Source organism: Sardina pilchardus, chromosome 15 (assembly GCF_963854185.1).
Source record: "Sardina pilchardus chromosome 15, fSarPil1.1, whole genome shotgun sequence".
Taxonomy (NCBI): Eukaryota; Metazoa; Chordata; class Actinopteri; order Clupeiformes; family Clupeidae; genus Sardina; species Sardina pilchardus.
Window position 1 is genome coordinate 29419930 of NC_085008.1, and position 7500 is coordinate 29427429.

Genomic DNA, 7500 nt, shown 5'->3' on the forward strand with positions numbered 1-7500 from the left:
AAACGTGATAATTGAAGTGTTGTCGATTAGCTTGCAACAAGCTGTTTATTACAGCTAATAGTTAACGTCGCTGTTATTTAGCATTGTTGCTTTTTGTAGGAGTTGGGAAGGAGTCTCAGACCTCTGTGTGCTGTTTATATTTTCCAGGTGTGTCATTATTTTCTATTAATTTGTTATGTTGGATGTTTATACCAGAGAGGGTTGAAGTAGAGCTTTGTTTATAGCCTACTGTGGTCGTAGGTTAGCTATTTTTTCCTCTATGCTAGCTCCCGCTGACTAGCGAGCTAACTACTTCTGTTGTTTCATGATGTTTTGGATCTGATGTAAGTTCGCATCATCCAAGCAACACAGCACAACAACGCATTTATTTAGCGTCATCTCCCTCCCCCTGCAAGTGCTGACATTGCCCCACCCCTCGCGGCTCCTACTCGGGTCTAGTGTGAACACAATTACCCGTATCTCACTCGGACATAAAACTCATGTGGGAAACGTCCGTGTCGTGCCTTTACCCGGGTAAATATCTCCGGGTAACTTCTAGAAGTTATGTGGGAAAGGGACTTGAGAATGCTCTCTTTCTGTCTGTGTGGGAGGCGAAATGCATTCAACAGTTGGTTGAAAGGCACAGTCGCTTTTGCAGGCTTATGGTCTCAGTGCAGGAGAATCTTAAGAAGAAATAAGAAAATAACTGATAATGTTGAAATGGTAAGCTAATTTGTATTGAGGTGGAAGGTGAGGAGGAAGGCAGACATACAGTATTTGAGGAGTAGAGGGAGAGTTTGAGTGTTTTGGAAAGTAAAGAAGGAAGCTGGAGTATTTACGCTCATATTATGGCCAGCCAGCCAGCAGACAGCATACCTTCCCACTACACAAACACGCAGCGTGACTCAGACACAGCATGAGTGGAGGCTGCATGCTCGCCTGAGGCAAGTTTCCCTCATGAACCGACCCAGGAAGGCTCAAACGGAGAGCTATTTCATTTTCACCAGTCTTCATAGTCCCTGACGGGCTCGTATAGCCGTAGGTCCCATGGTCACCTTTAATTCCACGATGGAAAACAAGACATGTTTTGTGTCTAATTGTGTGTGGGAGAGGATCTTAGGAGGGGGTTTTATTGCGACAACACACAGCACACAGAGGACCTGAATATGATCTCCGTGTGTGTGTGCGCTGAGAGCCACGGGCCGTGATGGGGAGGAGGTGAGGTGAGCTCCATGAACCTGAGGCTCAGTGTGCTGATCCAGGGCTCAACACCAGGGCCATCCTCCCTCTCGTCACCGAGGGGCCCAGCAGCAGAGAGAGTGTGTGTGTGTGTGTGTGTGTGCTAAGTGGGCTAATAAATCTGCTGTTTGGAGGCTGAATTATGCAACACTAATGCCTCTTACTGAGAGATGGAGGAGCCTGTCTGGGGCAAATGGAACACGAGAGAGGGAGAGAGAGAGAAGAATGGAGTGAGAGAGAGAGAGAGAGTGGGGAAGAGATTAAAGAAAGAGAGAGACAAGGATAGTTGTGGCAGGAACAGAGGGAGAAAAATGAAAGAGCTGCAGAAAAGAGAAAGAAGCAGGAAGATAAAAAATAGGTCTAGAGAGAGAGAGAGAGAGAGAGAAAAAGGGAAAGAGAGCGGGAGAGAGTGTATGTGTGTGCGTGTGTGTGTGTGTGTGTGTGTGTGTGTGTGTGTGTGTGTGTGTGAGGAGAGCTGGGGTCAGTGTATGGCCTGCTACTGCAGCCTCCGTGTAGCTCCATCATCTCGGCAGGCCGGACTTCACACGCAATCCGCTCTGCTGTGGCTGTGGCTGCGCTCACTCACACATTCCTCACATAGCGCACCGCGCTCCACCGCTCTCCACCACCATACGCCGCACCTTATATCAGCGCTCCCTCCACCAAGCACCGCGCCTTCCACAGCACTCCCTCCTGAGCGCTCCGCAACACTTCACAAAATTCCACAACGCTCCACAACGTTCCACAGCACTCCCTCCCGCACACTCCACAACGTTCCACAGCACTCTCTCCCGCACACTCCACAACATTCCACAGCACTCCCTCCCGAGCGCTCCACACTGCTCCACAACGTTCCACAGAACTCCCTCCCGAATGCTCCACAACGTTCCACAACGTTCCACAACGTTCCACAGCACTCCCTCCCGCACGCTCCACAATGTTCCCTCCACCGTGCACCGTACGTTCCAAAGCACTCCCTCCCGCACGCTCCACAACGCTCCACAGCACTCCCTCCCGCACGCTCCACAACGCTCCACAACGTTCCACAGCACTCCCTCCCGCACGCTCCACAACGCTCCACAACGTTCCACAGCACTCCCTCCCGCACGCTCCACAACGTTCCACAGCACTCCCTCCCGCACGCTCCACAACGTTCCACAGCACTCCCTCCCGAGCGCTCCACAACGTTCCCGCCACCGTGCACCGTACGTTCCAAAGCACTCCCTCAGCGCCTCGCTTGCTCCTCAGCGGGATTTAAAAAACGACTCACGGAAAAGATCCATGTGAGCAGCAGGCAGCAGGGTTGCTCTCATGGCAAGGAGCTGGCTGTCAAGCACACGGCTATTTATCTGGCTCCAAATGCTGGCTAGCATAGTGGGATACATATTTAGAGGCTGCTAGCATAGCAGGAGACATATTTCACACACTCACATCACATGAGAGAATTTCCACAGGTTTCTAATATGAAAAGAATCTAGCAGTCAATCGCTCTTCTCCTTATAGGAAATATCCAAGGAAAAAATTACTGTATGCTGAAGAACTAGAACTAGAGCAACAAAAAAACTATTTTTTCTGCGTAAATGATCAATATATGATGGCTGAATATACTGAATCATAAATACAAAATACATAACATCCTTTTGTAATACTGTTTGAAATGATTATTGAAATGCTACGTCGTAGTGATGTTTCTCAGTGCTAAAGCTGGTTTGTGGTGATATCTGTCTGAATATTATTTTGTTCAGTTACTTGCAATATCATTTCATGTTGATGTTTCTACTGATTTTTCTGATGCTGTTTTGTGGTGACCTTTCCAGAGTAAGTTCTCTGCACTCTCTGCAGTGAGTGGTTCACTGAGAGTGTTAGCTGGGCTCACCTCCACGCCGTCGTACTCCTCATCGAAGAGCCGGCAGTACTGCGGCAGGCCCAGCTGGCCCAGCCAGCGGGAGATTGGCAGGTGCTTCATGGCCCGCCTCTCCGGCACCCTCCTCTTGTGGAGACGATGGAAGGTGCAGGTAGTCTAGGGGCTCCTCTCCTGAGGGGACAGAGACACACACACACACACACACATCAGGGCACAGATCAGACAGATGTGGGGGCATCTAGGGGTTTACCCCACTGTACTGGGCAGGGATGCATTGTGGGTAATTCCCCCCCACACACACCTCCACCCTTGAAAAATCATCACCTCTAAGGTTTAACACTTGGCATTAGGGTGGTGAGGGTTCATGAGTGATTTTAGGTTGAATGAATCATTATGGTTTCTTCATATGGTTTTAGTCTGAGTTTTTTTTTTCTTTCAGGGTTTTTTTTTCTTCAGCAATTTTGTGTCAACAATTCCCCGGACACTGAAAAACCGGGCTGCACGAAACTAGTCAAAAATGAAAAGCAAAACTGAGGCTCTGTAATCGCTAGTTCATTCTCATACATTGGAATGTAATGATATGTGTGGAAAAGAATATCCTTAGGACAATAAAGACTCTATCTATCTATCTATCTATCTATCTATCTATCTACTGTATCTATCTATCTATCTATCTATCTATCTATAATTGTTGAGCACTCTTCTAATCCTGTTCTCAACAACACAACATTTACTACCTGCTGCATTCCTATGAGTCCCCCCTCAGGAGTTTCCCTGCCTGACTAGGCGTCTATTTCTAGGAAACCCACACTTGAGTAAACCCCCAAACAGAGCCTGAGGCTGAGGCTCCATGGAGCACTGGTGCCGGGATGACTTGGCGCAGCTTTATTTGGTGCTGACTCATAGCGGTGACATTTGCATGATGTATGACACCTGAGTCACGCTGGTCCCAGATCAGATATGAGGAACTGCCTTATCCAAACAGGATTACGGTCATTTTGATTGGCCATTCCCGGAGAGGGTGTTGGCCAGTATACAGAGCATTGCTGGGATTGTGTTTGTTTGTAAAGTGCTCTCTGTAGAGAGTGTGTTATTCCTTAAGCCACACACTGTCTGAATCTATTGACCTGTAAAAACATGTCCTTGGCCGTTTTATGATGAAAATACAATAAACAGGCCTACTGGATTAAGATGGTGGTAAATTACTACAGTATAATCAAATAATGAATTAAAATGATAATGTCTCAATAATAATAATAACAAAGTAAAAACAATAATTCAGAAAACGAAAATAACATAATCTAACTATTTCAAATGAAGACACAGAGCAGTATGCTACAGCTGCATGCTATCTACCATATCCATATATACTGTATGGATGTTCCTGTGTGAACTTGGCCGTGGTTTGAAACAGTCCTGAGAGAACCCCATTACTGTGATTAGCCTTAGCAGTGCCAGGCAGCCGTCAGTGCCAGGGCTGTCTCACACCAGACACAAGTGCTCCATCAAGGGCGCCTCACGCCAGTTAAGGTGCCCACATCACACGAGGCGCGAGTGGGAGAGTGAGGTGAGCGTGTCACCAGGGGTGTAGCCATAGATTCAAGGAAGCCTGTGCTGGACAGGGCTCTGGACGTGGCCAGGAAATGTAATTTAGATGCAATTATGCACAGGTTGGAGGTTGAGATTTGAGATCAAATGGTCCTCAATATCTGGCTGCATTCCCCACACAAAGCTTCCACCCCACCAAAGGGTCTTAAATATCTTCAAAAACGGTCTTAAGTCAATAATAAAAAGTTTGGTCGTAAAAAAACACAAATCTTCAAAATGGCCTCCAATCAGCAGAGGACTGAAGCAAGCAGGAGGGCTCATGAGCACGTCGATACAGCAGCGCCTCTTCTGCTGAGCTCAGCTAAAGACTGATGGCTGGCTGGTAATCAGGTCCCTCACAGTCACACCACCCGTCTCAATCTCATCAGCCAAAATAATTAGGTCTCCCTCAGACAACCTCACTGCCCTGAGCTTGCAGCAGCAGCAGCAGCAAGGCTCCTCGTTCTCCTGACAAACTCATGAATTACTCGAGATGACACAGACCAAGGCCAGCTAGGACAGGATTCTGCTCCCCTCCTCTCCTCTCTCTTCCCTCCTCTCCTCTCCTCTCTCCCTTCCTCTCCTCTCCTCTCTCTTCTCTCCTCTCCTCTCCTCTAACTCCCCTCCTCTCTCTTCTCTTCTCTCCTCCCCTCTTCTCTCTCTTCCCTCCTCTCCTCTCCTCTCTCCTCTCTCCTCCTCACCTCTCCTCTCCTCTTCTCACTCTTCTCTCCTCTCCTCTTCTCTCATTTCTATGCGGTGAGCCTGTGTGATATATTCCCCAACAATAGCCTATAAAAGAGACAAGGCAGGAGCTGGAAGCGGCTCATAAACACACCAGAGAACAATATGGCCGTAAACACGTAGCTGCTGCTGCTGCTCCTCCAGATGTGCTCTGCAAGTCCATGAGGATCTGCCCCAGGCCGGGGCAATAAGGGAACGAGTGCAACCATCACCCCAATGGGGGTGGGTCTGGGTGGGGTGTGAGGGTTCATCATGAATGTCATCAGTGGTCCTATGGTTGAGGTTATGGGATTTGGCACACGCTTTTGTCCAAAGCGACATACACATAAAAACAAATACAATAATCCTATGACTATGTGTTGACAGCTACTGTCCATACAAATAACATAGAGGTTGCTTCAGTTTGCAATGACATGACCGTACCATAGGAAGTACAGTACACATGCACGGGTTGCGGTATAGTTTATAGGCTCTTTGTTAATAGTGATTCATACATGTGTTTGGTTGGCAAGAGAAAGCATCTCTTAGCAAAACAACCATGTACTAAACCACTCTATAAAGAGATACAAAAAGAACAGTGTAAACAAAAGCACTTAATCATTAAGAAACTATCTTTACACTGTGCTTTATAATCATGTTGTAGCTCTAAAAGTATTTTATATATTGACAAAAAAACATTGTGCACCTTTACATTTTAAAAACTATTTGAATTTACTTCCTTGAGGTAGAATGATGGTATAAATAGCTAAGATAGGAAACTACCAGAACAAAAATAGTTTGATGATATGGTGATGATGGTTGCCAAGAGACTGTTAAATCTTAAGACTACACATAATTATTGCACTGAATCACGAAAAGAAAACGTGGAAAGTTGGACTTGGCAAAGACTGAGATTCCTAAGTAGTCCTAGCAAGTGCTAACATTTTAACAGACATTTCAACTCCACTCTCGGGAGAAACTCGAGATAATGTTTGATGAATAATATTGATGAGTCTATTTATTAAGGGGTAGTGAAAGACCACTGATTAAAGATGCCGTCATCCCTTTTAATGAGCACTATTGACCAACAGAGCACGGGGGCCAAAGCAGTGGTACTGGCTCATGGAGGTCAGCTAATTGAAAAGGGGAGGCCAAATCAGGAGCAGATGACCTAAACCACTTGATCAACGTACACTGGGCAAAAACAATGATCTCACTTTATATTACGTCTCTTACATACTTACAATGGTGAACAACAACAACAACAACAACAACAACATGTTGATTTTATATAGTGCTTTTCTAGGCATTCAACATCATTACAACACATTGCATTAATATAGTGCTTTTCTAGAGACTCAACATCACAACAATAACATAGTGCATTTCTATAGCATTTTTCTAGACACTCAAAGCGCTTCACAGTATACATAAATTAACATGTGATACAATGTGTTTCAAATATATAATGAGATGTATTATATATGAGTTATATGAGTATGTTATGAGTTTTCTTCATCACATTGAGCTAGTAATTCTATAATGAGACTAATTAGCCATTACTGTCAGTTTTACTAGCCACACTTCACACATCAGTAAAATGTAGTGTATTATTAGTGTATTACAGTATATTTGCTGTCAATATTACCTGTATATTTACTGGCAGTACATTGAAATAACACCAGTTAGCTCAATGGGTTTTAGACAGGAGCTCTGTGATGCCTCTTTTCAGTAAGTATTCAGTATATGACAAATACAACCTGCCTACCTGCCTACACTAACTGGCCTAAAGAGCCCCAAAACAACAAGATATCTACATTGTACAAGTAAAGCACTACTGCATATGTTATGGTGGTGGTGTGTGCATATTAACATAAGATGTCTTTCAATTAAATAATGAAATGTATCATATATGAGTTATATGAGTATGTACTGTATGTATACATATACGTGCATGCTTGATTAACGGATGCCAAAGCCAATCACTAATGTGCGCCATTACGTGCCCTTTCTATTACTGTCAGAGCTACTCCATAGCCAAGGACATGGTGGCACTGCAACTAGACTGCAGTGTTTCAGATTACACATCTATCAGGAGCATTAGTCCAAGG

General features: G+C 45.3%; 1 protein-coding gene across 1 annotated transcript in view; it reads right to left on the minus strand.

The window, feature by feature from the left end:
* Window positions 1–7500, minus strand: part of LOC134102253 (breast cancer anti-estrogen resistance protein 3 homolog) — a 97125-nt gene that overhangs the window by 81466 nt on the left and 8159 nt on the right. The window contains exon 2 of the mRNA XM_062556303.1: window positions 3095–3253. The gene's annotated coding sequence lies outside the window, so the exon portion shown is untranslated. The remainder of the gene's footprint in view (window positions 1–3094; window positions 3254–7500) is intronic.